Below are 26891 nucleotides of genomic sequence, written 5' to 3' on the forward strand. Positions count from 1 at the left end.
TCAGTTAATTAATACTTGACTACAGTAGAGTCTACTTAAAACTTAGTCTTAGTTGTCTTAGTACTTATAAATAATAGTTATATAGTAAGTTACTAGTCTAGTTAGACTCTAGTTATTAGGACCATTGACAGTGTCCCAGGCCAGTGACAGTGCGTTTAGTGACACCAGGCGTGACTAGAGCAGGGGTTTAGACTTAGTGACAGTGCAGTGAGCGACTGACACCGAGTGAGTGCTTTTTGAAGTTTTTGTGTATAGATCTAGATATGATATAAATTAACTAATAACTTAATATAAGTCTCTATCTAATTTAGTAATTATATATCAAAGTATTAGTTTACATGACTAGATATGCACAATCATGTGGTAAAACTTCCCATCGAAGGACCCTTTTGAAGAATGTTATGCAAGTGGCAGCGCCACGCTGTCTATTGCTTCAGTAATCAGGTCACAAGTTTACCGGCTTGACGGTGTCAGTAGTATCTCCCTCTAAAGCAAAAAAAAAATTAAATATTAAGATCAAGGCGTCAATGCCAGGAAGTGTCTTTTTAGACATATATATGATATATATTATATAGTATACATGCTTTTGGACTAGAGATCTAATTTTGAAGTCTTGATATTGTTATAACTGTGGAGGCAATGCAGATAGGGGAATTGTGTGTGTGTAATCAGCTGACACAGATAACAGTGGCGAGTGCTTGGCAACCATTCAGCATAGATTTGTGTTGTAAACAGTACTGAGGCCAGTCACATAGGATGGGTTATGTGCCATCCAGAAAGGACAAGTGAAGCTCTATCGGTTTTGAGAAGGCTTTCAGGGAACCTATGTAAAGAGAGAAGGTGACAGTCAAAATGGTTTGATTTGGATTCAAAGTGAGGACACTTCACAAGTACGAGACAAAGTCAAGTTCAGTACAGTGAGTCCAGTGTGAAGGTGGTACAGAACAGTTGAATCCAGTTCGAGCCTGGGATGAGGTGGACAGGCCAGTAGAGTTTGGTACTTCAGTATGGTTATCTACTTTGAAGCATTTGTACATTCATTGTTACATGTTGTCAGTGGTACAGTATTGGCTGTGATTTATTAGTCATTGGTTACTTTACACATTATTTGGAGCCATGACTTCTCAAGTTCTTTGAGTTCTCAATGATGCATTGTACAGAGTATTTATTTGTGTCTAAATATAGACAGATGTTACAATATTTAAATCTAGTAGTGCTTATTGAACTTTAGATAGAGTAGTTTATTTATTCCGGACATTACATGAATTTGGACAACTTGAAGTGTTGTTGATTTTACCTCGTTTTGACGCGATTTATTTGCAAAAGTGAGGGTTTGTGCACTGTGCATGTCCATTTTCAATCAATTCTATGTCACTTTCGTTCGTTTTCAATATTTTCCAGACAGTATACATCATTTTTAAAGTTGCATGGTAAGCCATTTTTATTTCCGTCATCTGGATAAACTTAGCTAGCTTCCGGATTAAAAGTTTTTTTTGGTTCCTGTTAAATGTTGTGCACTTTCAAAATTGATAATTACGTTCATTTATAGACAGAGCATCACTTGTTACATTGACTGTGCTTCATTTATAGACAGGGCATCACTTGTTACATTGACTGTGCTTCATTTATAGACAGAGCATCACTTGTTACATTGACTGTGCTTCATTTATAGACAGAGCATCACTTGTTACATTGACTGTGCTTCATTTATAGACAGAGCATCACTTGTTACATTGACTGTGCTTCATTTATAGACAGAGCATCACTTGTTACATTGACTGTGCTTCATTTATAGACAGAGCATCACTTGTTACATTGACTGTGCTTCATTTATAGACAGAGCATCACTTGTTACATTGACTGTGCTTCATTTATAGACAGAGCATCACTTGTTACATTGACTGTGCTTCATTTATAGACAGAGCATCACTTGTTACATTGACTGTGCTTCATTTATAGACAGAGCATCACTTGTTACATTGACTGTGCTTCATTTATAGACAGAGCATCACTTTTTACATTGACTGTGCTTCACAGATGTCTCATTAAAATCTTAAAGGGGTGTTGGGATTCAGATTTTAAAAAGCGATGGAAAATTTATTTCGGACAACTCTCCAAGAACAAAAATGACAAAAAAAAAAGCCAAAATTATAATTTTTTTTTATGCTTCTATGTACCAGACCTAGTCTATTTTCTTTTGATAGTCTATGAGATTTTTCTATTTTACTAAATAATTTTTTTCCTATTTCTAATCTAGTCTTAGCCTATAATATTTTTTTCACTCTTCTTTGCTTTTTATTTTTTAAACAATTCTTTTTGATTATAGACTAGATCAATTAATTCTAGACTACAGATTCTAAATTCAATTTTTAGATTTAACTCCAGATTATTTTAAATAGAATTGAATTGAATTAATATTTATCAAATATAGTCTATCTATTTATAAGATAATTTTATCCTTACAAAAGAATACCAACCAAAAATCTTTAAGAAAGTTTTCCAGAAGCACTGATTCAAATTTCTTCCAATGGCACCCATTTTTTACTCCTTGCTCCATGATACCTTCATCCCATTAGCTAGCCATCTCCCCAAACCCATTCTTCTGATTATTGATGGGCTGTACACCTCTCACACTTCCCTCATAGAAACATCTCAACTTTGTTTTGATTACCAAATCATTTTGAATTGTCCTCTTCCCCAAGCCAGTCACTTGATGCAGCCCCTTGATCAGGCATTTTTTGCTGCCATTAAGAATGCTTGGAAGGATGCATTAAGATAGCACGTGGCATCAACTGGTGATGGTGTGTCCTTAGAAACATTTGCTAAGGTTTTTAAGCCTACATGGGAAAAATGTGCTAAAATTGAGTTAGTCAAGCAAGGTTTTATGGCTGCAGGGATATACCCTTTCAGTCCAGAAACAGTTAAATCAAGGCTGGAAAGTTGGGTCCCAGTTTACTGTACAGACCACAAACATCATCATCTGCCTCACTGGCTGTGCAAACTCTTCCTTCCACCTCCTGTGATGTCTCACCTCTTGCTTCCCCACTCCATTATGCCCTACTTATTTCTCCCACCTCCCACGATGTCTTATCTCTTGATTCTGCCTCCCACAGTCCTGCCATCACTCATGATGTCTCACCTTTTGCTTCCTTTTCCAATGATATTCTACATCTTCCTTCAACCTCCCATGATAACCCACCTCTTCCATCTGGCTGTTGTTCCTCAACTCTACCAGCAACATCACCTGATTCACCTTTACCTTCCACCTCATATGGAAGTTTTTTTCGATATTGGCTAATCTCCTAACACAGAGTTTTCCAAACCTCATGACAAAATTATATTTGAAAAATTTAGTGAACTTTCCCTCTCTGAGGACATTTTAAAGATACCCTCCTTTAAGAGCAAGGACAAAAGTAGTGCTAAACCAAAAAAATTAACCCCAACTCTCCCAATTCTTGTAAGAAGCGAGGAATTTTGGCAAGTCTTTAAGCGCAAGATTACAGAAAAAGATGAGCAAGAAAAGATTAATATATGTAGGAAGGTAGACAAAGATGAGACAAAAAGATGAAGATGCACTGCAAAGAAAAGTCTTGAGAGAAAAGAAGAAGGTAGAGAGACAATAGAAGAAAGATGATGATGCAAGGAAGAAAAAGGAGAAAAAATGTTTTGCCAAGAAGAAAGACAAATGAAGACAGGAATGATGACTCTGAGGTAGAGAAACTGAAGGAGGCTGAACAGAAAAAATGTGACAATGAAAGTGGTGATAAAGTTTCTGACAGCCTTGTTGAGTAGGGAATGAAGATTGTCCTGCTGGTTGCCTTACAAGAAACAAAGGCACTCTTTAGGTTCTATGTGAACAATGCCATCAGTGGTGGCACACTTGTTGCACAACAGTCCCTCAGAATGCAGAAGAAGGATTAGAAAAATTCAACCTTCTGTGTTCCGCCTGTTGCCCCGATCAATATCGTTAGTTCACATAAAACTTAAAAAAAAAATGTTATCATACATAACTCTTTACATTTCTATATTAAATACTTTCATTATTTCATGCTATATTATAGCATTCATAATTATTGTTATTGTGATATTATTGTTAAAAAGTTAAAGATGGTCACTTTAATTTTATTTTTATTTATTTTCACCAATTGTGAATAATATTGAAATTGTAAATATATAAATTTGAATACAGCTGTATATAAATCTTTCTAAGCCTGTAAAAAAATCTTTGTTTTTTTTTTCTTTAATTTTTTTTTTTTTTACTTTTTGGTGAAAGTAAATAATATTAATAACATGTTCATGCTCAGAAACCACTAAACAAAAAAAATAAAATAAAATAAAACCTAATTTAAAATTATATATTAATAAGAATAGTGAAAAATTAATAGACACAACATAAAATAAAAAGTCCAAATTAAAGTAAAGCTCTCAATAAAACATGCAAACATAAAATAAACTACAAATTAATATAGGCTACAATCTTCATCATTTAACTCTATTCAGTCATACAATATAAACTGATTTTAGTATGACAAAACTACTTTGAAATTAAAAATAAATCTATATTGTCTTATTGGAAATGCATGGGGTATCTTAGAATTTAGTTAATATTAATATAAAATTAAAATCTGAGTTTATTGAAGCCTGAAATAAATTATGGTGTCCGAAATCAAATAAACTGTGACAAATTTGTCTGAATTAAATAATGACACATGGTCTCTTTTGACCTTAAATATAATAAAAAAATATAGGATAGGGGTACACAAATAAGTAGACAACCTTTTCTTCTTAAATTAAAGAACATTTTGGTACTTCATTTTCGTTTCTATGTCAAACAATTATCAAATAATGCGCTGTCAAAGTCAAACTTTGAAATTTTGGCCTGTAGGTGTCCAAATAGCATAAACTACTCAAATAATTTTTAACGTATGCTCCAATTTTTGGCTGAGTCTTACTCTGCAAGTGACTGGTCTAAAATGTTTTTGTTCTGAAATGGCTGTTATTTATTAACGTTTGGTTTTCTCTACCTACAGATCTTTGAATCAGCTTGTTGACTTTAAAATCATTCTGTATAAATAAATATAGAAATACTGTAAAATGTTTGACATTATTGTTCTAACAGAAGGTTACACCCAGCTGGACTCACAAGGTATAGACTTTATTTTTTTTCTTTGTTTTCTTGAAATCATTTTTTTTTTATTCAAGAATACTTAAGGACTTAATGGTATTAATCATTTATAACTTTTAACCCATTGACATTTTTTTAATGTTTATATATTACTGAAACCCTGGGCTTTAAAGGTTCTGTTTTTTTTTTTTTTTTTTTTTTTTTTTTTTTTTTTAAACCTGTTCTGTATTTGCCAATAGATGGTAAAACTTTTAATTTAGGGACCATGGCTTCTCAGCTCAATAAGTTGGCAGTTATCTATCCTTACATATTCTGACATACAATTGGGACCTACATGCACTCTCTCTCTCTCTCTGTCCTAGTTGATCTAGATCTAACTGCAAGATCTATATGTGATATAGATTAAATACTTCAATGATTTATTCTGGGTTTGATTTGGCCCCTTTACCCCCCCCCCCCCAAAAAAAAATCTTCACATAAGCTATTGTAATTAAGCTAGATGTCAAATCATTATAATTGCATACAAATGGTGTTATTATTGATAATTAGTGCTATTGTATTCTATAATCTACTTTTAAAAGGCTTCATCATAAATAAAGTTCATAATTTGATTCAGTTTGAAAAGATGTGGTAACACATATTTTTTTTTTATACTAGAGCAACATTTAAAAAAACAACAACCAATGAATAAGAAAATATTCATTCCTTTGATTTATAAAATTTTAGACCAATTTATTCTCCTACTTTAATATTATGAAATTTGCTGTATAATACATATTTTTTTTTTTTCAAAATCTACAATAATGTTAATTAATATATCGTTTACTTTGAAGGAACTGTTAGATCATGTAGCACCGTCACACTACTAAAAGGTCCCCACCGCAACATTATTGTTAATACCGGGAACCCTTGGGGAAAGGGACTTACTTCTCAAAGGTAAACTTTAATTTTACTTTCATTTTTTATTTTCCCTTTTTTAGGATATATTTACCTCTAGATGAACTGCTCATCTTTGTGAAAAGATTTGTATCCGAACCTTATATAGGCCAGACTAGATTTGTATCCGAACTTTATATAGGCCAGACTAGATTTGTATCCGAACTTCTTTGGTCACCTGCTGAATACATGTAGGATTGCTTCGATCCAATATTTTCCATCTAAATAGCTTTGTATTGCTAATTGTCTATAAATCTGTCTTTCATCCAGTAAAATCTTTTCTTATATAATACTGATACTTGGACTCGTGCATTTCTTAACATTTTTACAGATGTTTAGTTTTTCCTTTTGGCTAATTCAGACAGATATTTTATGTCTATTTGAACTATTTCTCAGAAAGAAAGGCACTTAAAGTATTAGACCATAATTAGAAAAAATGATTAACATGCTTTAATCTTTCACTAGTTCCTGTTTCGAACCTTGCAATCTATTGTGCAGATGATTATGTGGCCAGCACAATGACCAACTGCCTTTACTTTTCCCAACTAAAGTTAGGTACCCTACCTATTTCTTCTTGGGACTGTGGGTCACACTAGAATTCTTGCTTAGCCTTTAAGATCAGTTTTCGTCTCCAAACCAAGTATTTCTCAAATATTTGCTGGTTGAAAACAATAAGAATTTCATTTGTGCCGCCTTAAGTTGGCTGGAGAAATTTTTAGCGCTGTAGGCTTTTACAATGAAGGCTTTTAGAATGTAATGAAAAAGAAGACATATTATTATAAAACAATATTCTGATTTTATTTATCATAAATATTTACAATATGTATAGAATCCAAATTTATGTATCGGTATTAAATGTTCATTAACTCGCTGTTTTTCTTCCGCCCCCCTTTCACATTTGTTCAAATTGTCACTCCCCACAGTATGAGAAATACTGTCCTAGCCAAAACCTCTTGCAGGGATAGAAGCAGTCTGGTTCTAACTTTGGACCGTAGTGGTGACATTCTAAAACACATACCAAAATAACTAGGCAGCCATCTCTTCTGTTTCCTAGTTGCTTGCATCCCTCTCTGCACTCAGAATGACAGTCACTGAGTCAGTTCTGTCCACTCCTTGCTCGATTCTTTCCCCCTTTATAATTCACCAGATGAAGGACAAATGATGTTGTAACATGACCATACATTGTTTATGGTTTTATCAGTAGTCAATAGGGCACCATGAGAAGGAATCAACTTCAAAACACTTGTCACAGTACAAATAATGTTGTTTTTTTTTTAACTAAAACAGATGTTTAGACACAATTTATATTTGTCTTCATATTGTTACTACTTTAAAACATTTAAATACTGTACTCTTCCCTTTTTTTTTCTTTAAGGTCAAGTGCATTTGTCTTTGAGGCCAAGTACCCTTTTCTTTTTAGGCCAAGTACTCTTTAGTTTAAGACAAGTACTCTTCTCTTTGAGGCCAAGCCATTCATAAGACAGTTCCAGTACATCATTTTGTTGCGACTAGTCATCTGGCCTGCATTTTGACAACCTAAAATAACTTTCTCCAACATAATTCACATACATAAGATCTGACTTACATAAAATAAGAGTTAAGATCTTTTTTTACTATTTAGAATCTGTGTATGCTCTGCAGCTTTGAGTGACCAGGGTTTGAAACCTGAAGACATCCACTATGTTATTTGCTTAAATGGACACAGAACAGATTGGCAACCTCAACCTCTTCTCTGGAGCTGTCCAATGTGTAGGCTATGATATTTGTCGACATGATCAGTACTTACTGCATGAGTTGAAAGAGGTATCTACAGACTAATATTTTTTGTTTGTTTTTAGTGTTTTGTGCAGACACAGTTTAAATTCTTTTTATTGCTCCCCTACGATTGCAGTAGTTGCATAGATAAAGATTTTGTAGACATAATAATGCAACTAGCGAAGCTTCCCTTTGCTATCTTAATATCCATATAGCTGGTGAAGTAAAAGTTCATCAGTCGCTGGGCCATTTGAAGAGCTCTTTGTCAAACTCAGAGATTATTCTAATCAGGTCTTAAATGTAACTTTTCTATGGGAAGATTGGACAGACATCTTAATGAAGACAGAAAATGTGATTGTTCTACAAATTTATTCTTAAACACTCAAACATTCATAAATGTTCTCAAATCTTAAGGCAGTTCTCAAACAGAATCAAACTATCCAACTCATCACATTCCATTTAAATTCCTCTTCTGCTATACCATGGCATTATGATGTAGCCTGATTTAGACATTTTTAGTTTTTGACATGTTGAAGTTGAAGTTTTGTTTGTTGACTGGCTTGCATTTTGAACATGTTTATGTATTTGTATTGATGATGTTTACTTCTTATATCCTTGAGTTATTTTGTGTAAAACAAGATAAGAAATAGAAAACTTCATTGTTACACTGACTGTTTAAATATAGCTAAGTAATTCCCTATTTCCTTCATTTGTTAGTAAATAAAGCAACTGGCTTGTTTTATCAACTACTTTTCATTTGTCATTAATAATTGCATACAATGTTTAATTTCTTTAAATATCTTTGCGTGCTGAACTACCTAGAATGTCATCATTATCCTTTCCTTTAAGTTCGGGGGCAACACAGAGTATGATGAATGTATATGTCAGATCCTTTCTATGTGCTAATTTCTTAGTATAAGAAAAAATAGAACTTAGTATAAAAAATCAGAACAAATTAATTTCTTAATAAATAAAAATACAAATCATTTTGTTTGAATAAAAACATCATTTCAATCTTGAAATAGCTTGAAGAAGCCATCAGTTAAGTGAATATCTCATGTTTACTTTTTTTACAAATATCTTTCTGAGTCCTACCCTGCGTCACTGCACATTATGGATAAACTTTTCTTTATTTATTCTTGATACTGTAGGTCTTATTTGTTCTTCCTGCAGGGGATGCCCTTCAACATAGATGAGAATGTAGAAATAGGGCCAACACCTGGTCATACAGGAAATGATGTGTCGGTGGTGGTGAAGAAGGCTAATCTTGGAGTATTAGCAGGGGTTGGTTGGTTGTTTTTTTGTTGTTGTTGTTGTTGTTAGGTGGTGTAAGAAAAGTACAACCTTTTGCTTGACACAGAAAATCATGTTGAAGGATTGTACTATCCAGCTTTAAAAAGTATGGTTAAAGTTCCCTTTCCAACCTTGCAATCAAACGCAAGATGATGTAAAGGTCATATGTTTCTGTGGCCCCCTGGTTCGGAAGCCAAGGGCTTTACTGTTCAGCCATTGGGCCTCATGTTTATTTTCAAACTGATGTTTAATGTTTTTTCAATTTTGTGTTTCACAGGGGATTTATTTTATTGTGAAGGTGATCTTTTCTCCCCCTCCCTTTGGCTAAAAAATAGTGAGCGACAACATCTCCAGGTGCAATCAAGATATACCATATTGGAAATGGCTGACTTTATCATACCAGGACATGGACCTACGTTTAAGGTGCATTTAAGTTGTTTTGTCTTTCCCTTTGGCATGAGTCTGTCTTATATGTTTACAGCATTGTCATTTTCCTCTTAAATGATGTGCATTCTTGAAAAGTTTATGTTTGATTTTAGTAGTATTTAAGTTGATTTAAAAAAAAAAGTTTGATATAAAACCATTTTTTAGATTGATAAGTGTATTGCCAGGCCTAAGGCATTATCTGTTGAGATTATGTGACCTGGTACATTACAGTTTGACCACTCACAATTGTGATTTGTTTTTAATCCAAAATGTAATATCTGCAACTTATAGAATGTATAAAAAAGTAGCCATTGGACAAATGTTCAAACTGAAATGTGCTTGTAAATAATAATAATATGGGATTAATATTAAAACCGTTTAGGCACCAATATCCAACATTAAGTCTGATTTGAACTGATCAGATTTTTAAAGATTGAATTAAGAGACAAAATAAACTAGTGCAAAATTTATTTTTTTTATTCTGAATTTTTTTCCTTCTTTCAGGTCCCAAAAGGCTATAAAAGTCAGAGGATCTTGGACGAACATGAGGAACACATCAGCTCTCCACAGATGACAACATCCACTTCAGAATGTATTATTATTGAAACTCATTAATTGTTTTTTTGTTGTTTTTTTTGGACAAGTTCTAGATTTCTAGATTATGAAACAAGCAAATAACTATGCATACAACATATCTTTTTTTTTTTAAATATTAAAATTGATATTTCTTGATTTCAGAATCAAGAATGTAGTTGTATTTTAATCCAGAATGCTTTACTAAGCCAACTCTTAACATCTTTAAGTTTCCTATAGTGGATGAAAAATTATACTGGACGAAAGGAACTGCTGAAATAGATGAAGGAAACAGAGGCGACGGAAACGAGGTAATCCTTTTTTTTTTCCATTTACAAATATATTCTGTTATCAGATGTAAGACTTGCTAAGAATACATCATATGGTCTATTTCTAGGGGTGCACCGGATAGTACTTTTTTATATTTGACCGGAGCTGAATATTGTCGAATAGTAAAATATGATATTCGGCCGAATCTGGATACCTACATGTCTTGTAAATACCTTGGGTTCCAAAGGACTGTCAATGCCGGGGGTGAAAGTGGGGATAAGCACCCACTTTCCAAGAAATGCTCCCATGGCTTGCATCTCAAAATGCCTCTGACAGTCAAATCCAGCTCCTGGCCTTCAAGTGTGATTTCCTAAAAAATCCGGCGGAACCTGTTCTTACAAACTGACAGGAGAAGGGATGAAAGGCAGAACACTGGTGCCTCAAAACCAGTTTAGCTTCGTGTTGATGGGGCACGTCAGCCTAAATAACGCAACCCATCTAGGAGAAGGAAAACTCTGACTCCAAACCTCCACTCTGTGGCGATACTCCCCCGTGTGGGTATCGGGGCTTGGAAATGACCAAGAGAAATAAATAACCCCACTGCCTTTCCACTTGCATTTCACTAAGTGAATAATATTGGACCTTCCCCCCCTCTAGGTGCTTTTTGACAGAGGTCTGGATTGCACTACACCTGACGGAGGTCCTTGTCTCACTACATTCTAATACTAGACATAAACCCATCATGAAGTGTTTTTTTTCGAAATCTGGTGAATGTGATATCGTGAAGGGGCCTGGATCCAGGATGTGACGATTCCACAGAGCATACCCAGGGCACAGTCCACTTTAAGCTTTCTACTGCAGAAAAGTTCCATTTGGAGAGCTCTATGGATGGCGGAGAATGGACCATTGGCCAACCCCACCTTGTCCCATGGATATTCCGGTTACAGTCTTCAGACCTAGATGTTTCCTTTTATGTCAGTATTGGAGAAAATTGCCAAGACTGAAAACTCCCTTAAAATGCGGGGACTATATATTTATATATTTTAAAAAAGCCTGAGGAAACACCCAGCCTACACTAAATGCCAAGGAATTTAACGAAAAATCCATACGAGCTCAGACGTCGCCTCGTAAAAGGTCTGCGCATGGCAGTTTCTTCCAGGACTGCCTGTGATAAGTCAGCTACTGGAAATAAAAAACAGACTAGCAGCAAACACCTAAACCTTTTGCAACTCAACATCTTAGGCCTACAAAACAAGACAACAGAACTCCAACACATACTCAAGAAGCATGATATACACATAGCGCTATTACAAGAAACACTACTGCCCAAGAAAAAAATAAACATCACAGGCTACACACAGTACAGATGCCTTTGCACCAAATGCCAGGGAATTATGACCCTCATAAGAAACGACACACAAGCCGCAGTAAAACAAATACAGAACAATACAGACATCGACACACAGGAAATACTTCTTTGGAGAGAAGGAACAAAGTACACCATCAAAAACTACTATTGCCCACCATCATCAACAGCAGAAATAAACATACAACTACCACACTACACAAGGACAATAATAGCTGGCGACTTCAATGCACACACACCTTCCCTAGGCTACCCACACTACGACAAGCGTGGCAAAGAAATAGAGGATGTAACAAATGCCTCTAACCTACACCTTCTGCAAAACAAAACTACACCTCCAACTTTCCTCCACAGAGCACACAACACAACTAGCAGACCTGACCTAACTTTTATCTCTACAGACATTACCGACTCTTCTAAAATAACAGTACTTGAAGACATAGGTAGTGACCACAGGCCTATACTCCTCAATATTGGAACGCCAGGTAGATACCAATCCAACAAAACAACTAGATGGAACTATAAAAAAGCTAACTGGGCAGCTTTTTCACAAGAAACAGACACAAGACTATCAAGCATAATTGAGACAGACGTCAATTCAACCTACACAACTATAGTCTCCAACATCTTACAAGCAGCAAAAAAATACATCCCTCGAGGCCAAGTTAAGAAATACAAACCTTTTTGGACACCTGAATTAGATAAATTAGTAAAAGAAAGAAACATGGCCAGGAAGACTATAGAAAAAAAACCTACTAGAGAGAACAAGACAACGTACAACAAATTGACAGGGCTTATAAGATACAAAATTAAAACAGAAAAAAAGAAAGAGTGGACCACAACATGCGAACAACTAGATGGATGGTCGAAAGGCCTGGACCCTTCTGCACCGGCTAGCAGGAAAGAAACAAATAACAAACCCCCAACCTATAAAAGGCACTGACGACATAATAACAGAAAACCTTAAAAAGGCTGAAACCTTCAATAAATATTTTGACAACATTAACAAGTCAAAGCCAAGAAAACAACTGGACCAGGCCTTCAGTAATATCTTAAAGAAAGAAGAAAAAGCTCCAACAGTCAACTGTCAGATCTTTGACACTCCCTTCACTCTACATGAGCTCAATACTGCTCTAAAAAGCCTCAAGTCAAGAAAATCCCCTGGACCCGATAAAATAACAAATGAAATGATTCGGGGACTAGGACCACAGGCCCAAAACTGTATACTTAACTTCATCAACCATACATGGAAAACTGAACCATACCACAGGAATGGAGAACCGCAAACATAATACCCATTTTAAAGAAAAATAAACCACCTGGAGACCCAAAAAGTTATAGACCAATATCTCTAACATCCAACATTGGCCAAATGGCAGAAAAAATGATCAATAACCGACTTTATTGGTGGCTAGAAAGTACTTGCTCACTCCACAATGCACAAGCTGGCTTCAGGAAAGCAAGTAGAACAGAAGACCACCTCTTTCATTTTATCCAGGACACAGTAGAAGGGTTTCATGAAAACAAGCACACTACAGCAGTATTCATAGATTTGCAGCAAGCCTATGATAGAGTGTGGAGAAAAGGTCTATTTTTGAAGATGAAAAAAATGGGCATCCATGGAAAAATGTACAGCTGGATCAGGGCATTCTTAAACAACAGAACCATCCAAACCCGATTCGAAGGTGCCATCTCTTTCTAATCTTCATGAATGACCTCCCGGACCTCATTTCGTTCAATAAGGCACTTTATGCAGACGACCTTTTAATTTGGACTACAGAGAAATATCCAGTGCTGACTAAATCCAAACTAAATAGAGCCCTCACAACTATATCCACATATTCAAAATTATGGAAAATGGAAATGAACAAAGAAAAGTCAGTTTATTCAATCTTTAGCCACAGCAACAAAACAGCAAAAAGAAACTACATCCTAAAAATAGACTTTCAGCCAATAAATAAAGAAGAAAATCCAACATATCTTGGTGTAAAACTAGACCAAAGACTGTCTCTAAAACACTTTATGGCAGATTTAAAAGAAAAGGCATCACAAAGATTAAACATAATAAAAAACCTAGCAAGAACATCCTGGGGAGCTGAAAAGAAAACCGTAAGACAGTTTGTCACAGTCCAGTTTTAGAACCTCTGTGACATGAAGTGACACTCAGTCACCTATTGTAATATTACGTGCTGGTAAGCACGAGAATAAGTCTAGCGACTCAAAAATATGGGTCAATGTTAGTCAGTTAGTGAAGAACTCCAGCAGAGAGTGGCCGTAATATAATTTTCTCTGTCTGTAATATGTACGGTGACAAATTTGAGCATGTGTTAACTTAGAAGATTTCTTCGGACTTACATTGTGAATATTTTATTAATGTGATTGCTTTGTCTACATGGCATGAGCAGCCAGTACTTATTGGTTTATATCTTGTGAAGGCTGAAGTCGCCAATATCTTTTGTGATCTATATTTTATATGTAATAAAATTCTTGTCTGCTACAAGAGCGTTTATTAATACTTCGGAACGTTTGTGTTTGGAGAGTTCAGTACGTTAGTGTTCTCACGCACCTGCAAATCTAGTGCGTATGAGAAAGCATTTAATTAAAGAACATTACAGCAATACCAAAAGAAGCATTCGCGTCATCACGCCTACAACCAGAACCAGGCAGTGACATTTGGTGGCCAGTATGTCTTAAATGACAGAACGAACCTACACTCTTTAACAAGTAAATTGTCGATCGTCTACATTCCATCTGGCGTAGAAGTACAAGGACTATTTTCTTCCATCATGGCGGCGAAAACAATTGAACGAACTTAGAGGGCTAATAAACTTTTCTTCAACTAGAAATCAACTCAGGTGGCCTTGCTACAACATGATCTCAGATCGATTCCTAGATCGTAGTGCGCTATCTTAGATCTGGAATGTAGCCAACTAGACTTAAAATATAATACCAAGTTGAAGGTAAATAAATAGCTACAATTTGGACAGTCTACTAATCACATGACCTTATCAATCTTATGACGTCATCGCTTCCTTTGCAAGACCTTAATCGCCTAAGGCTAAGGAACTAAAAGCATGCCACTGAAGGCGCGTTTTTTTTTTAGCGACCAGAAACTTAAATAACTCTGTTGTAAACTTATAAGGACTTATGAACTCTAATCTAATACTTCGACAAGATTAAACTTCACAAGATTAAACTTCAATTTGATTACTTTAACAAGAAACTTCACCTTACAAAGAGCCACTTTGTACCAAGATCTGATGCAGATTGATGATAAACAACAGGTCAAGGCCCATTCATCTTAACTTTTAGAGATCTACTACCTTAACATCCTCATACACATAAGAGTCGATTTAATTAGTGTGTATGAAACTGAATACAGTCATGCCTGATGAGCCGCAATATGGGTGAAAACAATTACTGAAGAAAAGCCGAAGCCGGAGTACAGCAACCTGTCTGTACTAATCAATTCAGACGTCATTCAAGTCGACTATTCATCGTGGTGTACGTCGTTTGAGACTCACCTAATTATTTGTTCACTGTTCCAGTAACAAATTGGGGTACACTGGGGCACGTCATACCACCATATCGTCCTAACTGAAGAGAATCTTCTCCATAACATCTTCTGTGAAGAACTTTTCCTGTCTTATATTGCTAATTAAGTCAATCATACACTATTGGATTATCTTCTAAGAGCTCAAGTACTTTGGATTATATATACATATACTATTTGTCATAGTTGCCCACACTAATGTACTAAGCCCTTATTGGATCACTAGCTACCAGTTTAATTAATTCTGTTTGGATTATCGAGCTCATTATTGGATATATTACCTCATTTCATTGGTTTATTTTGTGACTGGACTATTGGATATATTACCTTATTTCACTGATTTATTCTATGATTGGATTATCACTGGACTATGGATCTACACTAAGAGTATTGAGCTTATCTACATCAGACTACACTAGAAAGCCCCTGTAAGTTTTGATCAATTATTGAATATATTTGTTATACATTGATATAATTTAAAGTATCCAATTAAGTATTGTTGAATACTGAAGATAGTCACTAGTGAGTAACCATTTTCACTTTTCTAAGTGTTCTTTTGAGGGTGGCTGGAGAGGGACTATTTTATGATCTATCATAATAATAGGATCTATTAGGGTCTATCCTATTTGTTCTTTAACCTCTATAAGGCCCAATGCGTTTGAGGCTCTCCTTGTTGGTACGGAGGTCATAGAATATAGTGGGAAAATATTTATTTAGCTGTTGAGTCTTGTTTGTATTTCTGTCAGTGTACTTAATCTGTATCTATATTGTTGTTTGTTTAAAAGTCCTGTATCCATATATCTGTATTTCTCCTGTCGCATTTCTACTTTTTATTAATTTCTTTAAAAGCAGACTGTGTTGTTCTCTATATTGTTTCCTTGTTTGTCCTTTTCACTTATACTGTACATATATTTTTCTTTCTTTTACTAATTTACATTTTTTTTTACTATTTTACTTTGGCACAACAGCACACATGTATAACATATGTTGATATTTATGAGTATTGAATTTGAATAGTTTATAATACTGAATTGAGTAACTAATGAGTAAATCTTGATCTATATCTAGATATTTGTTTGACAATTCTCATTACATTCTTTCATTACATTATAACCATTGATTAAATTTTTTATTATTGTATAATACACACATGTAAAATAATTGACACACATTGTATTGATAAGTGTAACACAGTACATTTTTCTCACTTAATTAACTACTTTGAGCACACAAAGCATTAAACATGTCTTCCTATGACAAAATTTTAGAGCTAGTGAAAGTCATGGAACTAGAAGGGGATGAGAAAAAGGAATTTATCAAAAAAGAATTAGAAAAGGCTGACAAGAAAGAAAGGGAGGAAAGAGATAGGGCTGAAAAAGAAAAAGATAGAATAGAAAAGAAAGAAAGGGAGGAAAGAGATAGGGCTGAAAAAGAAAAAGATAGAATAGAAAGGAAAGAAAGGGAAGAAAAGAAACTAATTAGAGATAGGGAAGAAAGAGCTGCTGAAAGAGCTCATCAAAAAGAATTAAAAGAACTAGAAACTAAACAAAGAGAAAGCCAGGACAAAGTAGAGTTAGCTAAACTAGAAGCTGCCAAAACAAATCCCAACATGATAACCCAACAGTCTACAACAAAGCCATTCATTTCTAAATTCCATAAATACAATTCAAAAGATGAAACACTTGAAAACTATTTGGTCCAATTTGAGCATATTGCCTCCACTTACAATCTTAACAATGAGGACATGGCCAAACACCTACTAGCAAATTTGTCGGGAGAACCCCTCAACATCATTTCCACTTTAACAGTAGACCAAAAGAAAGACTATGCGGCAGTAAAGACTAGATTACTAGAGCACTTCGGGAAAAATTCAGACTTCTATAGCTAGCTGTTTAGGGACACTAAATTAAAGAAAGATGGGGACTTTAACAGAATAATATTTGATATGAGGACGAATATGATAAAATGGTTAGAGCTAGCAAAATGTGACATCAAGGACCCGACACAAATCCTAGACATGCTACTTATTGACAATGTCCTCAACAACGTGACAGACTTGGTATTCACTTTCCTTAAAGAAAAAAAGATCAAGACAGAGACTGAACTGATAACCAACTTAAATTTATTTAAAGACAGTCACCCTGGACACACCATTGAACTAGATGTAGAAACCAAACACAACATACAAGAACATACAGTAAGCACTATAAACACCACACACAACAGTAGTCCAAATATTGAAAATGATATGTTACAGAATTTGACAGTTAAATATGGTGATGTAATTACACAAAAGCTAGGATGTACCAATCTGATAGAACATACAATAAAACTCAACAAAGCACTACCAATTAAAACAAAAGCCTATAGTATCCCCAAAGAATACGAGGACTTAGTTAGGACAGAAATGACCAACTTAATCAAAGATGGGAAGATAGAGAGATCTGAAACATGTAAATATGCATCACCCATGGTCATTGTAAAAAAGAAAGACTGGCGTAAGAATCTGCTGTGACTTTAGAGAAATAAACAAATGCACAATCATAGACCCAGAACCCCTACCAGACACTGACAGTATAATTACAACTTTAAGTCAATCATCCCTATTCACAACAATGGACTTAAACAGAGGTTTCTGGCAGATTAAAATGGACCCTGACTCTAAGGAATACACTGCATTCAAATGCACTATGCCAGGCCTAGAAGGTATATCTACGTCTGGAATGTCATGCCATTCGGCTTAATAAATAGTAAGGCCACATTTCAGAAATGCATGTCAAAATTATTAGAAGGCATAAATAATGTATTGTCTTATGTAGATGACATTTGTGTTTTCACCAACTCACAACAGGAACACATTCATGTACTAGAGCAAATATTCTCAAGACTAAGAACACACAACATGACATTAGCCCCCAAGAAATTAAACCTAGCCAAGCCTGAAATCCAATTCTTAGGATATTGCATTACTAATGACAAAATTACACCCACTGAAACAAACCTAACAAAGATTAAAAACATAAAAGAACCTAGGACTAAGAAAGACATGAGATCATTATTAGGACTTTGCAACTTTTATAGAAAGTTCATTCCAAAGTATGCACAGATAATCGAACCCCTTGTTGAATTTACTAAAAAGAAACATGAAAACACAATCTGTATGGATGAAAAAAGTAGACTAGCATTAAGTAACTTAAAAGATAAATTTAATGAGAAACTAGAATTAGCCAGTATTGACCCAACATCAACACTATCACTATACACTGATGCCTCCAACACTGGTATTGGGGCATGCCTACTACAGCAAAGGGAGTCATTTTTTAAGCCAATAGTACACATCAGTAGAACATTATCTGAAACAGAAAGAAAATACTCAGTGATTGAAAAAGAATTATTAGCCATTGTATGGTCAGTTGTAAAACTCAAGAATTACTTGTTAGGAAGATTTTTTAGCATTAAGTGTGATCATAAACCATTAACTGGCACTAAAAAGAAAAGATAAAAAAAATGACAGGATAAACAGATGGACACTCATTCTCTCAGATTACAAATTTGATTTACAAAGCATTCCAGGACATGAAAATGTAATAGCTGACTTTTTATCCAGATACATAATACATGAAAATGAAGCAAGTGAAAATAATGACATTAAACACATCAGCCAGGACATTCTAATAGAGTAAATAAGCAGTACAAATCATTTAGAACCAAGTAGTAGTAGTCAACTAAGTCAACTAAACATTCTACACATTTTTCAAATAGGTCATGACACTTTATTGTTACATTTTTCTCTTGGGTCATCATGACACTTCAATTGCTATTGACCTATTATGCTTATGATCAATAACAGATCATCTATTTACTCATTGTATTTTATTGTCAACTTGTAATATGACAAATACCAGATGTGTTTATTTTGTTGTACACATTTTTTCAGTACAAATGTATGCATAAAGCTGTTAACACTTGATGGAGATTGAATCTTAAAAAAAAAAAAAAAAAAAAATGCTTCGATAATATTTCATAACACTTGCATAAGGAATGAATTGTGGATACTTTTCATTACAATTAGTCTGATATTTCAGTGATTTTGCTCTCAGTGAATTAAGTATATAAATCATTATACATTTTGGACTCAGTAATTTATATGGTGTTGTACATAATTACTAAGATTATATAAGATGATATGAACAATTGAAGTGAACTTAAAGCACTTGATGGAATAATGGACTAAGCTCATATAGATATTTGTACAGTGATATTGGTGTAAAATATACCTGTTATAGATTTTTGGACAAAAATCTTTTTGGAGTGTGGGGCGTATGTCACAGTCCAGTTTTAGAACCCCTGTGACATGAAGTGACACTCAGTCACCTATTTTAATATTCCGTGCTGAAAAGCACGAGAATGAGTTTTAGGGACTCTAAAATAAGGGTCAATGTTAATCAGTTAGTGAAGAACTCCAGCAGAGAGTGGCTGTAATATAATTTTCTCTGTCTGTACTGTGTACTGTGACAAATTTGATCAAGTGTTAACTTTAAAGATTTCTTTGGACTAATATTATTATTTCATTGATGTGATTTCTTTGTCTACATGGCACGAGCAGCCAGTATTTATTGTTATTTATTTTGTGTGATTAAACTTTCCTCGTCTGCATCTGTGGAGTTACGTTCCATATATTTACATGTAAGTGTGTCATAGGCTTAGTACACAGTAATGCTACGCGATGGCTGAAGTGGCCAGAGCGAAGGCTTGATAATTACGAGGCAAGAAGAGATCTCAACACATCACTACACACTAGAGTTATACCCAGCAACATTCAGCTTGACATTTGGTGGCCATACCGGTCCCCACCCTGACAACTTTCATATAGCGCTACTTTCATGCTTATAGCATGCTCAGAGCACTATGGTCCAATCTCATTTGTGGACCAGTGGGAGTAGGTTTTCTAACTGCCTTAAAGCACTCAGTAAACGCAACTCAACTCGAGTTGTGTGTCGAACCTCTTGCCCCCTTCATAGGCAGCCAAGCTAAGCCAAGTTCAAGCGTAATTGGCCTCTTGACCACGCTTCCTACTAGGCTCGATTGGTTACCTTGGTTGTGGAAAAGGAAATATTTAAAGTTCTTGAAGTGTTCAGTATCCTCATTTTGTAATTAAACCTGATGCATGATGGACATTAATATTTTTACTTTATATTTTCATATGTTTCCAACTGTGAATTGCCTCTTACTTTAAAATTTAGCTCTAGCTGGATAACTTTGTGAAATAAAAAATTATGTTTAGATTTTGGAAATTATAATTTATGTGCTACATTCACTATATAATTGTAGAACTATTGCTTGGAATCTAATTACAAGTTTCTACTGTCGACTGTCATACTAGATGTGGTCTTATGACTGCAGACAACTATAATGTTTGCCCCCCCCCCCTCCCTCCCTTCATATGGAAAGCAGGTAAATCTTTCATTTAGAGCCAAATTATATAACCCTTAGCGTATTTATACAATAAAAGTGTACTGAGCAAGTTATAGTAGAAAGAAGACATATTATAGAAATCTTATATATAAGAATTTGGATACCAAGAAAAAAAATCTTTTCTCTAGTGATACTAGATCTGTATGGATAATGGTTTGCTTTTAATGTTTAACAATGCAGCCAATCAACCTTACTGGTACATCTGGTAACAGGTACATCTCTTATGACTAAAATGACCAGTGTGTGTGTTTTGTATCAAGGATGTGCATGTTGTTGGTTTTGAAAAAATGTTTGATGTGACTGCCAAGGCCTTTTACAAATCTTTTGTATGTGTTTTTTTTCTATTTTTTTAAATTTTAAATTGTAATCGGAATTCTTAAATGGTGGGAAAAAAATGTAAACCACTATTTTGACTGTCAAAAATAGTAAACCTAAAAAAAATAAATTTTGTAGTTTTAAACAAATTGAATCACACTTATAACATATATAAAATATAGATTTATAACATATTGAATCACACTTATAATACATACAGGCTGGCTGCCTGGTCGTGTGGTATATTGTTTGGACTTCTCGATGGTCCTGGGTTAATACCCTGCCTGCTGTCATCCTGCTGGAAGTTAGGACTAGGAAGTAAATTATCTTCAACTCTGAAGGAACAACTAAAATATGTGAAACATTTTACAAACATTTTTTTGTTTTCCTTTCTCAGCACATACAACTCAATTTACTTCTATTGGCTGGAAATATTTAAAGCATGACAGTGGCGTAGGTAAATTACCAAATAGTGGATCTTATGTTGGATTGATCAGCCCTGATGAACTGACCTGACCGTTGTAATTGAAACCATAGTGAGTAATAATTTCTTAAAAGCACTCTTCTTACCTCCCTCCCCTCCCCTTAAGATTCTAAAGAAAAAATTTGTCAGCATGTTACATTACTAGACTGTAAGACTCTTTATGACATATCTGTCAGACATACCTACAGGTTGGAAAACCTATCTATTTGACATACCTAGATGACATATTAACTCTGATTAATAAAAGAAAAAAGTTTTTCAGACACAATCACTTTATTTGTATTTCAGACTCATGACCACTCTATCTGTATAGGTCCTGGTATACCCTGGGATGATGTTCACCCACAACTTTTAACTTGAAATCTTAAAGGAAGTTTTGTAAGTATATTTCATTAGATTCTTCTGCTTAAAATAATTTATAGCAATAAAGAAAAAGTTAAAGACTGCTATTGCATGAGGCTTGTATTTAAAAAAAAAGAAAATATAATTACTGACAAATGAATTCAAAAGTTTGATGTCAGCTGGCAGAGTATGAAGCTGGCACCATTGTGAAAGATAATCCAGTGTGCATACTGCACAACCAGGCAGCCATCCAGTCTTAAAAAGAATGTGTTAATTAATCATTTTATTTAGTTTTAAATTAGACTGTTTTATGTTTTATTTGTATCTCTTTTCTATGGACTTTCTTTTGTTTTAACAATATTTTATTACCAGTTATATAAATTTAGTAGATTTTTTGCAGCTAAATATCACTACCATTGTTATCTTTAGGCTAAACTAACAAGCATGAATGTCTGGTACAGTAAGATAGGGTTAATGGTCAACCTGACATTATGGTTCATTCATTGGGACAGCTAATGGTGAGTCAATTCTATTTTTAAATATTAAATTAATCTGATGAATTTCTTTGACTCTTTTTGTATTAAGTATCAAACTTGGCAGTGAAACAAAGACCAAGGAAAAGAAGCATAACTTAATTTATTTAAGTGATAGAGTAGCAGAGTAGGCCTAAAGTGTCTAATGCAGAACATTCTCAGGACATAAGCAATGTATTCATATCTTGTACCTTTGCTGAAATGTTAACAGACAGAAATTTAAAGAAGGGAATCCACCTGGGAAATAGTTTAAAGAGTGTTGGTAGACAAAAAGATTTTAAAAAAATAACCATAGACTTGCAATGAAAAAAAAAAGCCTACTGCTGTGCCACACCAGTTGGTTAAAAGAAAGACTTAGCAAAAGAAAATCTGGAGATGCTTTAGTAATAAATAAGTCAGCACTTTAATATTGTATTCATATATATATATTCATATTATCACATTCCATCTTTCACAGTTTGTGTCTGACCAAGCAGTTCTCAAGTTAGGGCTTGATGAAGTCTACAAACTGACCATTATATCTACTGGACAAAAAAGGATCTTATTCTGATCCCCTCCCTCCCAACCATTTCCTCTGCCTTATCTTGATGACTTTGACTTTAATTAGACATTAAGCTTTCCATGTGCTGAAATTTAGCATTGTAGAATGGGAAATAAATTGTCTATGACAGTTCAAAGTGTGTATACATTTTTTTGACGCACCCTGTATATATATTGTATTCAGTGATTTTTTTATTTTACCATTTTCTAATATTAGTTTGTTAGCTCAATAACTATTAACCTTTTAGATCAGGGGCGGGCAACCTTTTTGTATCGAGGGCCGCATTTAAAAAAATATTGCGAATGGCGGGCCGCATATGTATATACAACTTAGAGAGATACTATAGCTAACTGTGTAGAATGTCTTCTAATTCATATTTACGCTGTATTATATTCATGTTTCGTTTTTCTCACACTCCACGTTTAGGAATTACAACAAGAGTTAGCAATGTTTGAAATCAATTTTCCGATTTTTTAAAAAATTGCTTTTGTCTTTTTATATTACAACATCCCCTCAAGTATACAGTTGTACTTAATGTGCAGTATTCTACTTTTTACACTCGTGCATATTGTTCTGGAACTGAGGAACTAGCTTACTAGTTGATACCCTTGTGACTGCTGTCAAATTAAAGTCATTCAAAATCGACCAGTAATTACACTGTTTTAGTTTCCATAAAAAAACTAAATGCTCGTTCACTGAATCGGACAATATATGTTCTGGTAGTTAAATGCTGGGAAGAGCGAAACTTGCCCTTGTGGAGCATCACCAGCAAATGCTGACCATGTCCTCAGTGGTGCATACTAAATCAAGAGACTCAAACAAGACTCTGGCCCCTAAACCCTCCTATAGAACCAAAACGTTTTGGAGAACTACCTGATCTGGAAACCACTGCTCAGTTCATTTCAGATATAAGATTACTGATCTGAACCCTCCAACATGTAAAATGAGAACAAAGAAGAAGAACTGATGTATGTGTACACAAATAGTGTGAACAGCAGCTCATTTTTTTAAGTGTTGACATACAGCTTCTGGCACCCATAAGACTCCTGTGGTAGCACTGAGTGGAGCTTCTTTTTGCTTGGAGTTATGTCCTCTGTAGCTGAATCAGCTTCTGTGCTAAATGGTGAGCTGATGGTATTGAAAACTGGTTCTTAACGTCTTAAAATTTGCTTTTATAAATTGCACAAAAAAAGGGATCTAAATAAGTGTAATAATTTCACTAGAAATAGTTTTACTCATCAGCAAAGAAAATGACAAGACCTGTTTTCTTTTGCTTGCTTGTAGAAATGAGAAAGCCTTTTTGAAAAGATTTAACATGCATTTACATTTCATATGCAAAAAAAAAAAACAACCTTTGCGTAGCAATTATGAAACAAATGAAATCTTTTTTCCACTCTTCATTAGAAATATTGGTAACAAATTCACAGTCAATGTCCTTCAAGTAACATAACAATTTCATCCTTGAGATTTTATATTCTTCTCATTTGCCTTGCCCATGCTAAGTTAGACAACAGTGGATTACTGTGTTCCTTAATCGGAACTACCTGTGGTTAACACCACCTAGCTCTAATAAGTTCGATTACTACGGCATAGTGCAATATTGTATGTTGAAACATTATGCAGCTTTGTCCAAACTTTCCTGTTTAGAGTTTATGGTTAGGATATTTTTATTAAAAAAAAAATAAATATTTTACTCAGTCAAAGATCGAGCTCCATCAGTTGTTACACTTGCCATCTTGTTCCCAACATTCAACACAGTTCTTCATAGCATTAAATAAATACTGATCAGAGATTGTATCTTGAATCGAGTGTATTGATGTATAGCCAAAAAGAAAATCTTCGTTTACTTGAAACTTTTTATAATAGACAGTTTCAATAATTTATATAGATATTATTTTAAATATATTTGGATTTTTATATGTATATACTGTGGGTACACCTGATGTCTGTAGGTGTCGGCGGGCCGCATAAAACACTCCGGCGGGCCACATGTGGCCCGCGGGCTGTAATTTTCCCACCCCTGTTTTAGATTCTTATCTTTCGTAATGTTAAGACTAGAAAACAAGATCTCAAAATTATATTTAGGATGATGATTACAATTACTTAGTCAATTACTTAGATAAAATAATTATAAAACAAAAGTTATATAAAGACATAATTATACAATGTTTTTGTTTTGTATGTTCATAAAAATGTGTATAGCAGTGTTATGGAGTGTGTGTGTGGGTGTTTCCAAGGTAACGTTGAGAAATTAGCGATTGGATGGTGGATATGCAGTGAGGATGGTGAAATTACAAAAATGGTCTAGTGTAATGCAAATTACCCAGGGATCTGAAACTGTACAGACAGGTTTTTTGTAGTGAGTTAGATTTTGTTTAAAATACCATTTTATATTATTGCTACTAGATTTATTTCATTTCATCTAGGTTAGTATTAGGGTTAGTGTTATGTTTTAATAAAAGTTATATTTAGTTTTGTTTCAAAAAAGAAGTTTTTTCAAGTTTCACAATTAAATATATATATATATATATATATCCAAGCAGTAGTTCTCACCAAACTTTCATACACTGGCAGAACTACCTTAAAAAAATGTTCTGCTGGAGGCTGGTGTGGGTAGTATAGAAGAAATACTTATTCAACAGCTGTGATGGGTTGGAAAATTATCCCACATGACTGCATGTCAAATGGTATCTTCAAGGATGGTGTTACGGGGTACTCCTGTAAGCACTATAAAGATGAACTCAGGCACCTTTTTGCCATAGAGGAAAGTAGGTTGTAATAGGGTTTATGAAAACACTGCACTCATCTTTTATCTTCAGCATCATTATTATTATTAAACCATTACTCAAATTTTGCTTTGTTATTTTGCCATGTAGCGATTTACTGCTGCTGGGGTGAACAATGCTTAAAAAAATACAAATATGCTGTGTTTTTACTTTGGCCCAGCGGTGGCTCCCACATTTATGTCTTGTATTTTTCTATACCAGTTCTGTTACTGTGCAAATGCACACAAAAAAAAATACAAGTTGTTGCACTATTGATATTTTTTATACTAATTTTTTATTTATATTATTAATTATTTATTATTATCTAAGCATCTGTTTGTATTTGAGCTGGGTAATGAATATAGATTCTTAAATTTAATTGTTGTTTGTTGCTTTCCTCACTTTTAAACTGTGACCATGTAAATTTTGTCTAGATGGAGAATGGTAATGTCTTAGTGTCAATGATAACAGTGAGAATGGTAATGTCTTAGTGTCAATGATAACAGTGAGAATGGTAATGTCTTAGTGTTATTGATTAGATTGATAATGGTAATGTCTTAGTGTCAATGATTACATTGAGAATAGTAATGTCTTAGTGCCAATGATAACACTGAGACAATCATTAGATTGAGGATGGTAATGTCTTAGTGTCAATGGTGTAACACTATGATTAGAGTGAGATGCACGAGATGATTTCAGTTCACTTGAAAATGGGTCTTACACATTGTCGAGCAAAGAGGTACCATTTTTGATCACATGACCAAGTTTTTTTAGTAAGTTAGCGCCATGATGTATCAAGAGACGTAGGTGTCTCTGTTTTATGAAATTGGATTAAATAATATGAGTACCTAATTGGAGATATTTCTATGGATGTAGTTTGTATATGATGTGAAATAATTCGTGATGATATTTTATGGCTGAGATTGCCTACTTTATGAACTATTATTTGATGTAATAAATATTTGTCTGCCAGAGAGGAGTTTGTAATTATTTTATCCATAATATGTGATGTGTTTGATTAAGAATACAAGAACACTACATCAAGGCCAGAAGAGGCCCTTATACCATTCAATCAACATTCACACCATTCAAGACGGTACAAATAGTTAGATTGAGAATGGTAATGTCTTAGTGTCAAT

General features: G+C 34.3%; 1 pseudogene; it reads left to right on the top strand.

Moving 5' to 3' along the window:
- Positions 1-26724, top strand: LOC129927378 (metallo-beta-lactamase domain-containing protein 1-like; annotated as a pseudogene).
- Positions 26725-26891: the final 167 nt, after the last annotated feature.

The sequence above is a fragment of the Biomphalaria glabrata genome, chromosome 7, assembly GCF_947242115.1.
Source record: "Biomphalaria glabrata chromosome 7, xgBioGlab47.1, whole genome shotgun sequence".
NCBI classification, from domain to species: Eukaryota; Metazoa; Mollusca; class Gastropoda; family Planorbidae; genus Biomphalaria; species Biomphalaria glabrata.